The 17,945-nt window shown below is 40.2% G+C and overlaps 1 long non-coding RNA gene across 4 annotated transcripts in view; it reads right to left on the minus strand.

Moving 5' to 3' along the window:
• LOC140187130 (uncharacterized) overlaps positions 1-17,945 on the minus strand; it is a 47,867-nt gene that overhangs the window by 8,156 nt on the left and 21,766 nt on the right. For 2 of the 4 annotated variants that reach the window (XR_011883010.1, XR_011883009.1), the window contains one exon: positions 16,186-16,747. The exons of 1 other annotated variant lie outside the window; for it this stretch is intronic. This is a non-coding gene — a long non-coding RNA (uncharacterized lncRNA). Of the gene's footprint in view, positions 1-11,058; positions 13,861-16,185; positions 16,748-17,945 lie in introns of those variants that run through there. One more of the 4 variants, XR_011883007.1, reaches the window with a different exon arrangement.

The raw sequence follows: 17,945 nt of genomic DNA on the forward strand, positions 1-17,945 counted from the left end.
AATATTCATTTTTGTTCATTTTTTGTACTATTTCACGTGTACTCCTTTAAAAACTCTTACAACATGCGACTTTTATCATTAGCATTAAATATACAAAATAACAATTTTGGACATAAAAAAACACATTTTTAATTTTAAAGAGACAATTACTTTAATAAATCAACTGTTTTGGAGGAACAGATTGTAAGCACATTAATTTAGAACAAAGAAAGTTCCATCTGACGGTGGTGACTGAGACCTGACGGTGGTGGCAGTGGCCTAATTGCAACAAACAATTCCAAATTTTTCACCACTCAGGTCAATGCTTCCTTTACTTAACAATTTGGTACAACAAATAACAATTTGTCATGTATATTTTATCCTTCTGTAAATATTAATAACAACAGTAAACAGCAAAATAAAAACTACAGTACAACTGCAATGTTTAAGCATAAACATCAGAAAACACGCCAGGAACTAAAAAAAAATTCCATCCATTTCTAGGCTTGAAAATCTTCAAAAACATTCAGTCATCTTTATCAGGGAGTAGTCAATTAATATGCTCCTCCTCTATGAAGTCCATGACTTCAGCAGACAGGTGGTAAATCTCCCTCGTCCTGCTTGCACGACCCGGTGATGATGGCTCCATCAGTTTGACCAGAATATTTTCAACTGGTATGAAGCACGTATCCTTTCCACCTGGTTTTGGATGGAAGCACGTGTTGGGCCCATGAAGATGGAAAAACTCCACTTGAACATCTTGATGATGAGCATCCAGAGTGACAGCCTTTGCTAACCAACAATTTCAGTCATAAATGGCTGCAAGCCAATCTCCACAATTTATGACACCAACAGATATATCTGTCGTAGTCCCGTCAGGACCACTCTGGGGTTCCTGCTCCATTTCCTCCATCAGCATTGCCAAAGGCCCTCTGTTCTTTCCCATTGTGGTAGGGCCATCATTCTCCTCAACCTGTAGCCTGGCATGTGTATTTTCAGTCAACTGAAATGCTATTGGACTGAAACACTGGCACATCTGTGGCTCACTGCAGAAACATGACAATGATCTGCAGTGGTTGCTGTTTCCGTAAGGTATGTATGGTAGAATGGACGTAAAGCACAGAAGGATGAATAACTGAGTTTTACAGTTGGTTCCTTTTTGATGAACTCCCTGTGGAGGTTGAATATTGTGTCAGTTAGAATCATTCTCTGATGCTTTATTTTCTTCCGTGTGATCATGTCCTGTTTGTCAGTTGTCATTCGTGCAGCATTATGATAGAAATCTTGAACATCTGGGTTATTGTTTGAATGTAAATGGGTTTTTTGTCAGTACTCCTTCTCTTTCACAGTGTGTTGTAAGTATGTCAGCCCGAACTGCTTTGTCTGGTGTATTAGGTGATATTTCTTTAGAACCCTGCCTGACAGAGTCAAGTTCTTTGATTTTTGAGCAGACTTGTGGGGCAACTGTAAATTATTTTTGTTTCGATTAAATTCTTGAATGAGACAGTTGTGGAAGAGCAGGGTTTTCTTCATGGAGGAGTTTTTGAGTTTGCTTCCCTGTTGCATCTGCTCTTTTTTTTCTTGGTGATTCTTGTGTTTTTTTATTTCTAGTTTATTCTTGTCGCCAACGCCTTTTCAGTTTGTTCCTATCTTTTATTATCTCTTGAAGTTTATTTTTCAAAGCTTTCATCTCTCTCAAGTATCTTGCTCTTGTTTTCTTTCTTTCCCTTTCCCCTGCTATAGACTGCCTACTGTGAGCTGGCTCCTGTATAGTCTGATCCAATGGACTATCTGGGGGAGTTTCTGGGCGTTCTGAGCCCTTTCTCTTATGCTCTCTTGACTCTTGCTGTCTACATTTCCACGCTTTTCTCTTACTCCTCTTTTCCCTTTCATTCAAATCACTGATAGTTTTTATCTTCCCATCCTCTACTTTCTTCTTCCACCTTTGCTTTTCCTTTCGCAGGTATTCCTCCTCTAACTCTGGCTCGTTATATATTTTCTCTCTCCACTTTTTTTGGTATTCCCTGTTTCTTCTCCTTCGCTCCTCCACTGATAGCTGCTGCCTAGCCATAACTTCCTAAAATACATAAAAGGAAGGTCAGAATTTACTATGAAATTGTGCAAAATTACTATGAATTTAATTATGTTTAACTTGGTGAAATTTTATAAAAAGATTATGAAATAGTGCAACTAAATTCATTTATGGTTTTAGTCATTGGGGATACATATAGTAAGGAAATATTGTAGGCCTGTGTATGAAAGAAATAAAGGGGAAATTACGTATATTATAAATAAAGAGGTTAATGAAACATTACAAGCCATATTACTATTTATTGTGATCATAAATTATACTCAAGCTTCCACTGAGGATGATTTAGATGTTTTTGTCAAACTATGTGCCACCACCGTCAGACAGGAAACCTGACGGTGTTGATATCTGACGGTGGTGATGTCTGACGGTGGTAACGAAAACACACTTTTTTACATGACATCCATGAGTTGTATACAGGAGCCATCTTGTTTTTCCTCTGTTACTTGCTGCCTCTGGCCTCTACTTAAAATGCATAAATTTATGTCATAATTTAAAATAATTCTTTCTATACAAAAGAGACAGTGTTGACAGTAGAAACATGAATAAATATGTAAAAACAATTGAAAAAATAGCAAATTTACAGGAGCTTGTTTGACCTTGTTGCATTTAGCAGATGCGGAGGGTGGAAAGGGGGTCCTCAAGAATATAGCTGAATATGTGGTTGCCTGATTTTATTGCTTTTTTATAAATATCTGACAGTGTTGTCAAAAACTTGGGACACTTTTTGAGAAACTACAAAATAAGAGTAAATATTGTTGAAAATTCACTGCTTTTAGTTTTAAAGAGGTTTTTCACTCTACTGTTTCATCTGGCATATATTATACATGTTAAGTGATCTTTTTCACCCTTTTTTTATCAAATTGAAATGATAATCTCTTGGCTGAGGGCAAATGATTTTGTGGGTACTGGGCTATCATATAATCATATAATTTATAAAATTAAAAACAAACATATGAAAAAATTGTTGCATTTGTGCAAAAGACCCTCAGATGATCAATCCTGATTATTTTAAATAAGAAAATGTTATTCATTTTCGATAGAATTAGCACTTTTCTTAGTGGGACATGTTTTCGTTGAAGTCTCAAGAATCAGTGATGTGTGTGTGTGTGTATATGTATATAATATATTATATTTCAAAACATTAGTGCATCAACATGGAAAAAGAGAAAAACAATTCCAGAATACAGATTATAGTGTTGGAGGCACAAGGGAAGTGCAGTGCAGGTATACAATTCTGAAATTCCTTCTGCATGTAGTTTACTTAACCTAGAGTTTGAAAGTTGCTGTGTTTTTGATTAACTCGGGTGTTCTGTTGTTCAACCAGCTGAACCAGTTTATTACATCTCAATTTGCAGAATATTAAGTAGCCTTAGAATTACTGACTTTGAAATAGAAGAGTCTTCAAGAAACACTTGAGGTTGTGCCTCCCATTCTGATAAGGTTGTGAAGGAGTCAAACAAAGAGTGGGAATAGACACAAACTGTTGGATTAAGTCTATTTTGATAGAAGCAATCATCTAATTTGTGAGGTTTAAATACAATGAGATTTTTCAAAAAAATAATGACCTGGTGACAGTATTACTGGGTTTAACTACTAATAGCCGGAATTTGTGAAACTTCACCCAGTCCTAGTTATTGCTGGTTAGCTATCTACAGATCCATATACTTGTGAGATGGGTCCCAGGCCCTTTCTCAAACATATCTGTATATCTGTATCCAGCTGCCCATTGTCCCTTCCCTTCCTGGATCCACCTAAAAAGCTCATGCCTCACCTTTCTCACTCGCCTCTTTATACTAACTGTCTTCCCTTTACACACTCAGTCCTGGTGCAGGGTCTCAATCCGAAATGTCGACTGTCCCTCAGTTCACAGATTCTGCTGAGTTCTTCCATTAGTCTGTGTTTTGCTCCAGATCCCAACATCCGCAGTTTTTTAAAATCTCCAATGTACATAGTAAAAACATTAATGAGTCATTCTTTGTATAAACATGGTATTCAATTTTGAAACCTCTTGTGTCAAGTGGCTCCATGCTGAGCGTTGTTCTAATAGACAACAGACTCTGTTTACACAGCCGCACCTTGTTGTTTCAAAATCCATCACTGCTGAGAAGTTTCAAACAAAGTAGTTTAATTGCCATTGTCACTTCTCTTTAGGCACCAACACATTTTAAAATGTTTATTAATGTATATTAATGCTTCAAGGTTATTGCAGGTTCAATGTATTGATCCTTGGCCGTATCCATGCTTAGGTTGTTTTCTACAGGAAGCCCATGCCCCTATCTCCTAACGAATACTTAGTGCATTAATTAATATATGCATTGTAAGAAAATAATTGTTCCTTGTTTGTAAAGCTATTGCATGTATACAGAGTGCAGAATTGCATCGGAACAATACAGTATATCTTACTATTTTCCGTACTTTTGCAGGAAGTAAGAAAGTATAATTTAACCTTATCACTCCAATTTTGTAATATTCGCCTTATGATTTCACACTTTAGAGGTAGTCATCATTGAAGAATTTCATAATAGATACTATGAATTGAAACAAGACACTATTATGTTACAGGGATTGTGATGACTCACTTGGCGCAGAACTGAACAAACCCTCCATTATTATTGTCTTCGTACAATCTTCAACTATTCCATTATTTTGCTGATTGTTCTTTGAAGTGCCTTGTGTTTGAAAAGTGCTATACAAATAAACTTGCCTTGCCTTACTATATTAAGAGTTTGAGCATTTTAAGTGGCTGGAGGTTATTAATAACGTTCAGAAATCTGACATTGTCCCCTCCGTTTCTTCGTAACTAGATGGATCAAATGTTTGCAGCTTTTTCCCTTTTAGAACAAATGAACTGCTCTATTTTGCTTTTGAATATTTGTTTTCTATTTGATTTGCTTTAATTTTCAGATTAAAATAGTGGTGAAATGAAGCAAAAAGTGCAGAGGGATTGGAACTTAGGTTGAGAATTGAAATCTAACTGCTACAATAACTCATTTGGTCTCACCATTTCAGAGATATTCTCTTCATTCAACCTCTTTCTTACCTGCCTCATCTGTGACTGAAAACTTGCAAGTTTTCTCTTTTCTGGTTCTTATGAAAGCTCCTGGAACTGAAACATTCAACAAGTCAGAAAAACTGTTAATGTTTTCAGTACATTCTGTTCTTATTTAACAAACTAAATGCTGAACTGTCAATAAGTTTGAGAGAGTTAAGTGCAAATTTAGCCAATGTCATTATGTAAAATTGTGTGGTTTTGAGAGCATGACTCGTAGATGTCTGCCAGAGTTTGTTTCATATAAACTCCCTACCTCCCTAACTTAATTCGCCCAATCACCATTTCCTTCCATTTCACACTTAACCACAAAAAAACTCTTCATTCCAATTATTTCATGTAGTAGAAATGTCTGTTTTTTTTTATCACCACCAAGGATAATGATGTTTTACTTGAGTTCCTTATTCATTAGTACCTCATGATTTTATTCATGCTTATGCAATATGAGGGATTGGGGATGTTGGTAAAACCAACTTCTGTTGCATATCTTCAATTGTCCTTGGGAAGGTTTATAGTGAGTCACCTAACCAGAGTTAAAACTCTGGAGGAACTCCAGAGGCCAAGGCCTGAAACGTCAACTATACCTTTTTCCATGGATGCTGCCTAGCCTGCTGAGTTCTTCCAGCATTTTGTGTGTGTTGCTTGGATTTCCAGCATCTATAGATTTCCTCTTGTTTGTGTATAAAACTCTGGTTAGGTCACATCTGGAGTATTACGTAGAGTTCTTGTTAGCCCACTTTAGGAAGGATGTTGAGTCTTTGGAGAGGGTAGAGAAGAGGTTTTCCAGGAAGCTACCTGGTTTACAAGAAATGTGCTATCATGATAGGCTGGATCACCTTGGGTTGCTTTCTCCGGAGCGGTGAAGGCTGAAGGTTGAACTGATAAAGGTTTACAGCATTGTAGAGGTATAGTAGATAGAGTGGATAGAGAGTATCTGTTTCCCAGGCTTGAAATGTCTAATACCAGAAGGCATGCAGTGAAGGTGAGAGGGGATGTGATGGGTAAGATTTTTATTCGGAATCATGGAGGCTTGGAATGCACTGCCTGGTATGGTGATAGAGGCAAAGGCTTTTAAGAGATGATTGGATAGGTACATGGATGTAGGGAAGATGAAGGGATGCAGACACAGCGTAGGCTGGAGGGATTCGTATTTGGATATTTTTGACCTACTGTTTAATTGGTTTGGCACAACACTGTGGGCCTTATGGCCTGTTTCTGCGCTGTCTCTTCGATGTTCTATGTTCTATCTTCATGGACCACTGCAGTCCTTCTGGGGAAGGTACTCACACAATGCTGATAGGCGGGAATTCCAAGAAGTAGATCTAATGCCAAGGCATATTTATGATTCGTTGCTTGGAAATCCTGCTTCTGCTAATGGAATCACTTTCTACCTGCAGCTACAAACCCCTTTATAATTTAAAGACAGACATTGCCATGCCCTGATAAACTTATCAACAAAAAAATACATAGAGCTACACTGCTTTGACAGTCCAACCATTCTGCCCAACTCATCCCTTTCAGTATTCTCTTTTCGAGGAAAATACTGTAGATCCCTTATTTTCAATCTTTCAATATAACTGTCACATTGAAGTTTAATTCAAATCAGAAATTTATGAGTGGGACTGCTCTGTTCAAAGCAGGGACTACTCTTGCCTTACCTTATGTTGATGTTGTGGAGAGGGTATGGACTATAGTTTCATGGTTTGGGAGAAATTTCTCTGCTGAGTGAGAGATGAATAAGGTTAAACAAATCAGATGCTTGATGAATTCTTATGTAAGCCTTCTGGTAGCAATAATTACAAAGTGAAATGTTGATTAGAATTTGAGAGGCCGAAATCATGCAACTTGGTTTTCAACCTTCTGAGTTATTGCAATTCACTGGTGAGTTACTGTAGTTCAGTGAGTTATTGTGGTTCGCTTGTCAGTTATGGTGGTTCACTGATGAGTTACTGTGGTTCACTGGTGAGTTACTGTAGTTTACCGAGTTACAGTAGCTCATTGGTGAGTTACTGAGCATTCATTTGTCAGTTACTGTGGTTCATTGGTAAGTTACTGTGGTTCACTGGTGAGTTACTGTGGCTCACTGGTGAGTTATTGTGGTTCACCGAGTTACTGTAGTTCACCGAGTCACAGTAGTTAGTATTTGTCAGTTACTATGGTTCATTGGTGAGTTACTGTGGTTCACTGGTGAGTTACTGTAGTACACTGGTTAGTTACTGTAGTTTATTCTGCTGATGATAGAGCTGCTGCAACCTTGCTTCAGTGGTAGAGTGAATAAATGGTTCTTGATCAGTGACTATTAAGCAGGCTGCTATTTCCTGTGCGAGTATAAGCTTCTTGCGAGCTGCTGAAGCTGAACTTATCCGTGCAAATAGAGAGTATTCCCTTACACGCCTGACCTGAGCCTTGTTGAGCAGGATTTAAAGAGTTAGCAGGCGAATTACTTGTCATAGGATTCCTAGCTTCTGGCCTGCTCTTGCAGCCATATTGCATATGTGGATACTGCAGTTTAAGCTTGGTCAACGGTCCCTCGGGATTCAGTAATGAGATTGCCATTGAACGAAAGGGATTGTTAGCTGGATTGGAGCAGCTTGTTGTTAAGCGAGTGCTGTTTGGTAGAACTTTTGATGATCCCATAGAATTAAATTGTAATAAATTCCATTGTATTTGTAAAATAGAATACAGTGAATTCCAATTTATTGAGACACATTGGGAACAGTATATTTTAACCTCGTTAAGCAGCTGCACCAGTTAGCTGAAGTTTCATGAAAATAGTTAAAAAGGTATTAAAAAAACAAACTAGTTTAACCAACAATTTATGTATTTAAATGAAATACAGAACAAATTAGAACACTGCCAGTACCTGTACAGCACTATAAAACTGAGTATTACTTCCTAATGGTTATCAACAGAAGAACTCATCCTATGTTCTTTTAACTGTCTCTTAATGAACAAGGTCAACACAGACACCTAGTGCAGATAATGGACTGCCTTCACACAATGCTCTGGACGATTGCATCCTCCACATTTTCAGTTTCATTGTAACATTCAAGATGATTGTCGATACCTTCACAACATGCAAGATTCTTAGACATAGAGAATAATACATTATTCAATTAATTAAATCTATATCAAAAAGACACACCACTGACAAAGACAGACAATAATACAGCTAACTGAATTTCAGGGTCATCTTTAGAAAATTATAGTTTTTTTTACATGCCATCCTTTTTTTTAATCTCCGTGAATTAAAATCATTTAGTTCTGAAAGTGAAGAATAACAATTGTGCGGTATTATTATATCTGTTGAATCTACTGCCTACGAAACACTTGAGGGGAGAAATTCACCTTAAAGAGCAGAACAAACCAGGCAATAGTGCTCAGACTATCTAGAATAAGTCTGGCATATTAGTCAGTTCCATTATTGTTAAAAATTTAAAAGCGGCTTCTCAATGTTGGCTTTCAAAAAGTCATATTGAAAACTGCAACATTAAATAATAACAGGGTTGTAAAATGCACAAATTGGAACATCTGTCCACATGCATATTTGAAAATAAAGTCACAATGAAACTAAATAAAATATTGTGACAGCATGATATTGAAAATTATGGTCATATATGCATATTAATTTATTTAATTCTAACATTTAGAAAGAATAGACTGGACTGTCAGTGTAACCTTCTGTTTAAATGAGCTCTTATGCTGGGAGACCCTCTTTACCTAAAGCATTTAAACTCCCAAAAACTAAATCAGAGTGCTCTTCCTAAAAGGACATCTGTAAGGCACTGATCATCTTATGAGTCCTTTGAAGATATTATTTGTCGTAATCTTCTCTATATTATTGAGGTAATCCATCCCTGAGTTCTTATCCAATGAGCTGACATTAAATAAGAATTTTCTCTTCATTCAAAATGCTTTGTTTTGCCCTGGTAGATGTTCAGCTTTTTGGAAATGATTGAATTTATAATTTATATGCTTCTTAATTTGGAATACAATCTTCCTATCTGCTCAGAAAATGGCTCCAATCTAAAGACCTGACCTATTTCTCCAACCAATCCAATCTCTTACTATTTCATTTGTTTTGGAGGAGGGAAATGAAATTCAGCCCATGAATAAAACTTGTCCCTTTATTTCAATAAGTAAAAACACCGATGTCACCTGCATGCAGTTACTTTCAACTACTGAGAAAAAAAATGAGTGTTTTCAGGCTGTTCAGGGAGGAAACTGAAAAGGAAGAGATCTGAGGAGGTAATGCATGGAAACAAAACTGATACACTGATAAGCACTTAACCCCGTTAGTCTGACATTAGTGCACTCAACACTTTTTTAATGGGAAGGTTAAGTTGAAAAGTTAAAAGTGCAGATGACAGGGATGTCCTCCTCTGCAATGAGTCAAGAATGCACTAAGGTGCAGTCTGGGTCATAATCTAGTTGATAACCGACTCAGCATCCAGTTATTCAACAATCAACTTTCTATTAAAGGTCACTGTTGAGGCTATATTGGGAGCTTTGGTCATGATCAAATATTTCCCTGATAGGGACAGAGTCAAAGAAACACATGCCTTTGCATTCAAAGTTTTCCTACACTTGTGAATATAGAACATTTTCTTACAGTCTTCTGGAAGTGACATGAATATAGTATAAAATTAAAATGTTTCCTTATGAACTAATTTACTTCTTTTTTTCCAAAATTCCACATGAAGCTCTCCAGGCTGCCTGACTTTATGGGATCCTATCAACTGTGTCAACTGGGCATGTGGCCAGTGTCTGTGGACAGTGAACCTATTTCACCGATCACTCTGCTTCTTTCACACTGGATCAGAGAAATTTATGATTAAATGCCTATCCCTCTCTCTCTCTCTCCCTCTCTCTCCCCCTCTCCCTCTCCCTCTCCCTCCTTCTCCCTCTCCCTCTCCCTCTCTCTCTCTTTCGCTCCCTCTCTCCCTCTCTCCCCCCTCCCCCTCTCTCTCTCCCTTTCCCCTATCTCTCTCTCTCGCTCTCTCTCTCCCCCTCTGTCTCTCCTCCATCTCTCCCCCTTCCCCCCCTCTCCTCTCTCCCTCTTTCCCTCTCCCTCCCTCCCCCCCCGCTCTCTCGCACGCCACCCCATTAAGTGATTAAAGGTTTTCCTCAGCAAAGGATTTGCGGTGCTGTTTAATAATTTATTTTGGCTCAGCCTTGCAGAAAATACAATAGAATTTAGCCAGAGGAAAAGTGCAGCATGGTTTGATAAGAAAGGAGAGTAATAGATTGACCACATTCTATCGTGCCTGAGGCCTACGTTGCCACAAGGAAGAGAGCTTATATTTTAAATATCCCCAATAATGTATGATTTGCAAAACAGATGGTGTTATACATTGTGTCAAATTGACAGCAATATTGTGTCAAGACATGAGGTTTAATCATAGCTGCTTGGAATTCAAAACTGCAATTAAAACTTCCGTTTGCTTCTTACAGACACAGGGCAGATCATGTGACTCTCTAAAAGATGATTTTCTCATGACCGTCCTTCGTTTACAAATGAGGAAATTCATTCTCAAATGTTCTCTTTCAATTCTGAGTCAAAAGAAATCCTGAGTTTACAATGTATTTTGATAAATTGTGTCAGGGAAAACAAAAATCAGAAATAAGAATACAGAGGGCATTTTGAAGTCTCTTTAGAAACTTTGTTGCCTCTTGTTATCAATCTAAGGGGCTTTGCAACCTTCAAAGTTTAGCTTTGTGATTATTCCAGGAATGTGACTGATTCTTGTCACACAGACTGCCAAATTGTGTGCCTGGTAAAAGCTGGTAAGAGTATCAATACTCTTGCCATGAAATAAGGAGCAGTTTTGTGGCAAATCCTTTAAAGACGTCCCTTAGAAAAACACAGAACTCTTTGGAGCTGACTTTTGTGAGAAGGCTGCAAGAGGCAATTGTGAATAACGTAGAGCCACCAGTGATTCTTGTGGGGATATGTTTGACTTTAGGGCTACTATTCACTCTAGTCACACATTAAAAACTTTCCATCAGTGTTATGAAGAACATTGGCTCTGTTTATTGACTAATTTTCACAAACATTCCATCTTAATATTTGCTTTGTCTGGAAAGGCTCCAAAGGTAGTCATAGCCGAAGGGTGGTGGAGGGAATGAGCTCCCACTGCTAAACAAATGCTCTTCATGGCATGCGTCTCAAACAGCCTCTGACAACCAAGTCCAACTCCTGGCCTTCACGTGTGGCATAGTTCTTATGCCCTGCAGAGCTGTTCTCACTGACAGGAGAAGGGGCAAAGGCAGGCCACTGGTGCCTTAAAACGAGCAGATGGGGCTCGTTAACGCTCATCTAGGAGAAGGAAAACTCTGATTTCCCTTGCGGCTATACCCACTCATGGGAAAGGCTTTGGGAATAAACCCCAAGGAAAAATCCAGAGTCGGAGTCCGGAAGGCAGCTGACTGCTGTACCCAGCATTGGCATGGCAACTCCTGCGATGCTGCTGGCACCAAACTGTATGGACTTTCGTCGTTCCTTTGGACCTGCCATCAGCATGGAGAGGGTGGTCCCACTGCATGGGCAGCAGACAGATCGCCATATCAAGTGGATATCTCCATATCGAGTGGCCTTTCCTGGCTTGCACCCTGGAGAGGCCACTCCCCAGTGACTACCAGAGGCGCAGTACCCATGATCGACCATGACGGAGGCCACACACGCGTGTCTGGAGAGAAAGTTCGAACTTCAAAGTAAAGTTATTATCAAAGCACATACATGTTACCATCTACAGGCCCGAGACATGTTTTCTTGCGGGCTTCCTCTGTAAATCCAATAACCTGTCATGGTCCGGATCGGGGTCCCTTTAAATTTACCTTGTTTATGTTACGATCTGGACCGTTGATTCCCTGTTTTCCCGTGTCCCTCGACTTTGGCGATTAGAGGCAATTAACACTCGGCTGAACCAGTAGTTTACAGTCTCCGGCTTTCAGCCGTTCGGCACGGGAGCGTCTGCAAAGTCATCAAAGGTACGGTGTGCCGATGTCATCTGTCCGGAGAAAGCCTAGTCTCCGCCAAAGCGAGTGCTGGTAATTTGCCCTTCCTCACCGGAGCAACCCTGTCCAGTTACCTCACCGAAGCGAGCCTGCAAAGTTTCCTCACCGAGGTGGGTCCATCAGTTAACCTGCCGGAGGGAATCAAGAACCGCTGTCTACTGTTCCCGGGCCAAGTCGAGAGCTCACCACTACCCGGAAGCTCCAAGTCAAGTCCTGGCTCCGGCAGCATTCAAGCACTAAGTCAAGTCCTGGTCCTGGCGGCTTCCCAGTTCTGAGTCAAGTCCTGGCCCTGGCGGTCTGTGATTCCTGTCCTACCCCCTTGTCTGAATCCCTTCTCTGCCCCCTCACCTCTAGCCCTCGTCTGCATTCCTCTCCTGCACTTTGGTCTAGTTCCATCACCGGAGCTAGATAGGTACTCTCTGGCGTTCATTCGTGTTGGTCTTGTCCTGTCCTCGCCTCCGTGGGGTAAGTCAGGCCGTCTTGCCATTGCCCCACGGGGAGTCATGTTCTGTCTTGTCTTGTCCTCACCTCCGTGGGGTAAGTCAGGCTGTCTTGCCGCTGCCCCACAGAGGGTCTTGAGTCCCGGCCCTATGTCCTGTACCCAAGGAGGGGTTCCGGCTCTCTGTTCCGTGTGTAAGTCCCAACACTATGTCCTGTACCCAAGGAGGGGTCCCGACTCTGTGTTCTATGTATGTGTCCATGGTTCCATGTACCTGCTCTCCCAAGACCGAGGCTCTGTTTTCCATGTTCCTCTTCTCCCTAGCCATGCCTGGTTCTGGGGTCCGAGCCCGAGGCAAGACCCAGGTACTGGGTCCTTGCCCAGTCTCTGGCTTGGAGTCCATACCCTAGCCTCTTCGTGTCTCCTCTAGTTCTGGGAGCCGATTCCGAGTCCAAGCCCAGACCCTTGGTCCCAGCCTAGTCGTAGTACTCAGTCCACTATTCCTACTCCTGCCTTGCTCTCCTGGTTTCGAACAATGAACTAAATCTAATTACCCTCACAAGATGTGTCTTGCATTTGGGTCCACCCTTGCTCCCAATGCCCCACCACTGTGAAATAACCATAAGAGAATCAGTGAAAGACCGCTTTAACAGGACGGACAGACAATGTGCAAAAGACAACAATCTGTGCAAATACATAAGAAAAAAAGGCAATAATGAAAGTAAATAAATAAGCAAAAAATATGAAGAGCATAAGATGAAGAGTCCTTGACAGTGAGTCTGTAGGTTGTGGGAACAATTCAGTCAGCAATGACACAAGTGAAGTTGAGTGAAATTAACCGTTTTGGTTCAAGACCCTGGTGGTTGTGGAGCAATAACTGTTTGTGAATTGGCCGTGTAAGTCCTGAGGCTCCTGCACCTTCCTCCTGATGGCAGCTGTGTGAAGAGAGCATGACCTGGGTGCTGGGGTCCCTGATGATGGATACCGTTTTCCTGCGGCACTAGTCTGCATAGATGTGCTCAATAGAGGAATGGCTTTACCCGTGATGGACTGGGTCATATCTACTATTTTTTGTAATATTTTATGTTCAAGAGCATTAGAGTTTCCATATCAGGCTGTGACGCTGCCGGTCAATATTCTTTCCACCATGCATCTACAAGTTTGCCAAAGTTTTTGATGTCATGCTGAATCTTTGCAAACTTCTATGAAAGTAGAGGCACTCCATGCTTTCTTCATAATCGCACTTGTGTCTGGGCCCAGGACTGAGCTTCCGAAATGTTAACACTGAGGAACACCAAAGAACACACATCATTAATACCTGAGAACATAATTACCTGGACATAATAATGAAGATCTGTTTACTGCCTCCCCTGGGGAATGAAATCTGTATTCACAGCTGATTTTATACAAAGCAGATTGTTTGCACTTCAGTATTCTGTGTACCTATAATATTGATGATTTCAGATTAATGTTAGCTTAAGGCTTGAACTTCTCATCAACGACACTGAAGGTTAGGTCAGTTACCTTGGCTGATTCAGCTCTTTTGGGGTTGCACTGTTGGAGGAAGGGGGTAAATGGAATTCTCTATGTCTGCATCAATGTATGGAATCTGAAATGTTTCTGGAATTGGTTACAGATTGGATTGGTGGTAGCAGTCAAAGAGAGGTAGTAGAGGGTTCTTTTTCAGATTGGAGATCTGTGACCAGAGGGGTGCCGTAGGCTACCCACTTATCCATCACTTATATTCACGGTTTGGATAATGATGTAATTGCCATGGTTAGTAGGTTTGTGAATGACATCAATAGTCGATGGTTAAGATGGTTATCTAAAGTTATAACAGGAGCTGGATCAACTAAGAGAGTAAGTCAAGGAATAGCAGATGGAATTTAACTTGGGTGAGGGTGAGTGTTGCATTTTGGGAAGTTAAATCAGGGTAGGACCTAACGAATAATGGGTGACTGTTGTAGAACAGTGAGCACGAAGGGTACAAGTACATAGCTCTCTGAAAGTAGCAACACAGGTAGATAGGATGGTGAAAATGTTTGGCATGATTTCCTTAGTCAGGGCATTGAGTATGAGAGTTGAGATGACATGTTACAGCTGTGCAAGACATTGGTAAGACCACATTTGGAGTACTGTGTGCTGATCTGGTCACCCAGCTATAGAAAAGATGTCATTTAGCTGGAAACGGTGCAGAAAAGATTCACAGGATGCTTCTGGAAAGTGTTTTAAGTTATTAGATAGGCTGGGGCGTTTACCCAGGAACATAGAAGGCTGAGGGGCGAGCCTATGGAGGTTTACAAAATCATGAAAGGTTTAGATAAGGTGGATGGTCTGAGTCTTTTTTCCCCAGGATAGAGGAGTATAGAACTAGAAGGCAGAGCTTTAAAGTGAGAGGGGAAGTTTGTTTAGGGTCACAAGAGGCAAGCTTTTCACATAGGTGGGCATCAGGAATGAGATCCCAGAGGAAGCAGGTTATAATTACAATGCTTAAAGGTACTTACACAGTTACATAGCCAGGAAAGGTTTAGAGGGTTATGGACCTAACGCAAGGAAAGGGACCAGCTCCGCTGGTTAGGCACTTTGGTTGGGTCACGGAGCCTGTTTCAATGCCATATAGCTCTCTGACTAAATCTCTCCCTTCTTTCTGAAATGTATCTTCTTTTAAAGCAATGTTCCACCAATTCTCCTCTGGCACAGAACAAGAATAGACTTCCCCTGCTGTTCTCCTTTTACCTCACCAGCCTGTGCATTCAACACATAATTTTCCACAATTTGCATGGCTTTCAAAAGAGATTTCACCACCAGACACATCTACCTCTCTCCTCCTCTGCTTACACTGCATTTCACAGCTCCTACATTCTTTAGTCTGGTTAACCTCATTGACCAGATAACCTTCATTTCTGCTTACTCCCAAGTTTAACCTTACAGAGACATCACCCCGCTGCTCTCCCTGCAGTTTAACAAGTTCCCTTTGTCTCCTTCCCAGTTCAATTGAAGGATCTTTGATCTAAAGTGTTCGCTCTATTTCCCTTTCCACAGATAAAGCCTGAGCTGCTGTATACTTCCGGCATTTTCTGTTTTTATTTTGGATTTTCAGCATCTGTAGCTTTCCCTTATTTTCATATATCTGTATATTAATTGTACGTTTAAGTTTTTTTATTTTATTAGCATGGATTAGGCCCATCTGATCGTTTGAACCGCGCTTCCCAGCAACCCCCGATACAACCATGGAATCATTTGCAATCTGTGTGAGCCTTTGAGGATCGATTTAACCTAACATGCCAGATGTGAACCAATGGGATTGAGCAGGCTTTTGGCTTCCTACCCATTCAATATCACTATCAATGGAAAATAAAATTAACCAGAGAATAAAATCAATGTTCCACATAATCCCATCACTTTTCCAATAGGCATGCTGGGTTGAAATAGTGCCTGTGTACTTTGTTCCATTGTGCTTGTGTCCATATGTCTTTGTGCAGTCTATCAGTCTATTTTAAATCATGCAAACCTGATTTAATATGCTCCACTTGCTAATACAGCTATAGTTGAAAATATGAAACAATAAGTACTGACAAACTTCACAGAATAAAATTGATCATTGGATTCTTTATTTTAAAAGCTAATTGCTTTTGGTACACATGCCAAAAATTATGCCCAAACAGGGCACTGAATCAGTTTGAAGGAATTGGCTAAATCTGAGCTGACGTATAGTACAGCTGCTGGAAAACACTTAAGTGACTGAGAACCCATTGTTTCCATGTGGAGACATTTTGGAATCACACAAATGATCTTAATAAGCTGCGGATGCTACTTTGCAGATTTCAAAACGAGCAGCATGGTAGTGTTTCGAGATATGCCGCATTTTATCCAAATTGATTTGATGCTCCCTCTGTAAAGCAGCTTGCACACTGGAATCCATAGGGAGAGTCTAATGACATCTCTTCCATGATTTTCAACTCAAATTGACATTAAGTTAATTGAATTTACATTTAGGAAGAGGCACTATAATTTGATTTGATCTGTACGAATAGCTATGTGGTATTATGTGGTTATTTGTGGGAGCAAACAGGAGCCTGGAGTGAAACAAATCAAAAAATTTACAGAGGATTATGTGTCCAGCATCTTGGGTCCTGGTGGTGTAGAAGCCCAAAGGGTTGAAGAGAATATTCTGCAATAGGAATTACTTTCATTAAGCATAATTGCAAACAAAATCAGAGAAAATAATATTATTTTTAAAGGTTCATATTATTTTAACACTTCTGGGGCAATTATTACATTTTCTGTGAGCAGTAACGTTCCCAGTTTGACTGGAGTCTCGTAATTTGCAATTATCAAGACTCCGGGTGAACATTATGCTCCAGGTTTTCTTGGCTCTGTTTGTCTTTGACTTTTCTTGTCTCACCGGCAGAAAGACACAGCAACAAAGACAATATACAGTCACAACTCATTTAAGACCCTGAACTCACAGGAAGAATGATCTTTCACACGCTGATTGCAAGTTTTTCTTTAGTATAAAGATCTGATTATATGTTTTTGTTGAATAATTTGTGCATTTTATTAAAGAGGCATGTTAATATCATGAAAGTGTGGTTTAATTGTAATAATTTTCTTTAAATAGCATATTTGCTTACAACATAGAATGCAGTCATGATACTGAGAGGGAGGCTGAACCCTGTGCTGTTCATCTGAGTGTAGCCATCTTTATTTATCCTCCACCTCCTGAATAATAGCTGGTAAGCCAACTTTATGTCAACCTAAGGTAGACAAATACAGCTAGCTCATACTACACACCTTCCACTTAGATTGAACTTCGTTTACCAATCGTAAGAGGTTATAACTTAATAAAAGTATACAGATTATAACTAGCCCCAATACAGAACAAATTATTTCCTCCTGTGCTGAAGTAGACTGCTTAACCCTAGACACGAGGAAATCTGCAGATGCTGGAATTTCAAGCAACACACATAAAAGTTGCTGGTGAACGCAGCAGGCCAGGCAGCATCTCTAGGAAGAGGTACAGTCGACGTTTCGGGCCGAGACCCTTCGTCAGGACTAACTGAAAGAAGTGCTAGTAAGAGTTTTGAAAGTTAGTCCTGACGAAGGGTCTCGGCCTGAAATGTCGACTGTACCTCTTCATAGAGATGCTGCCTGGCCTGGTGCGTTCACCTGCAACTCTGATGTGTGTTGCTTGAATTTCCAGCATTTGCAGAATTCCTGTTGTTTGCCTCTTCCTAGAGATGCTGCCTGGCCTGCTGCGTTCACCAGCAACACTTATATGTGTTGCTTAACCCTAGAACAAGTATAGGGGATTATCTTGCCCAATGACAGAATTTGTTGTAACGAACAAAGATAATCAGGTATGTTCA

This window comes from Mobula birostris, chromosome 24 (assembly GCF_030028105.1).
Source record: "Mobula birostris isolate sMobBir1 chromosome 24, sMobBir1.hap1, whole genome shotgun sequence".
Classification (NCBI taxonomy): Eukaryota; Metazoa; Chordata; class Chondrichthyes; order Myliobatiformes; family Myliobatidae; genus Mobula; species Mobula birostris.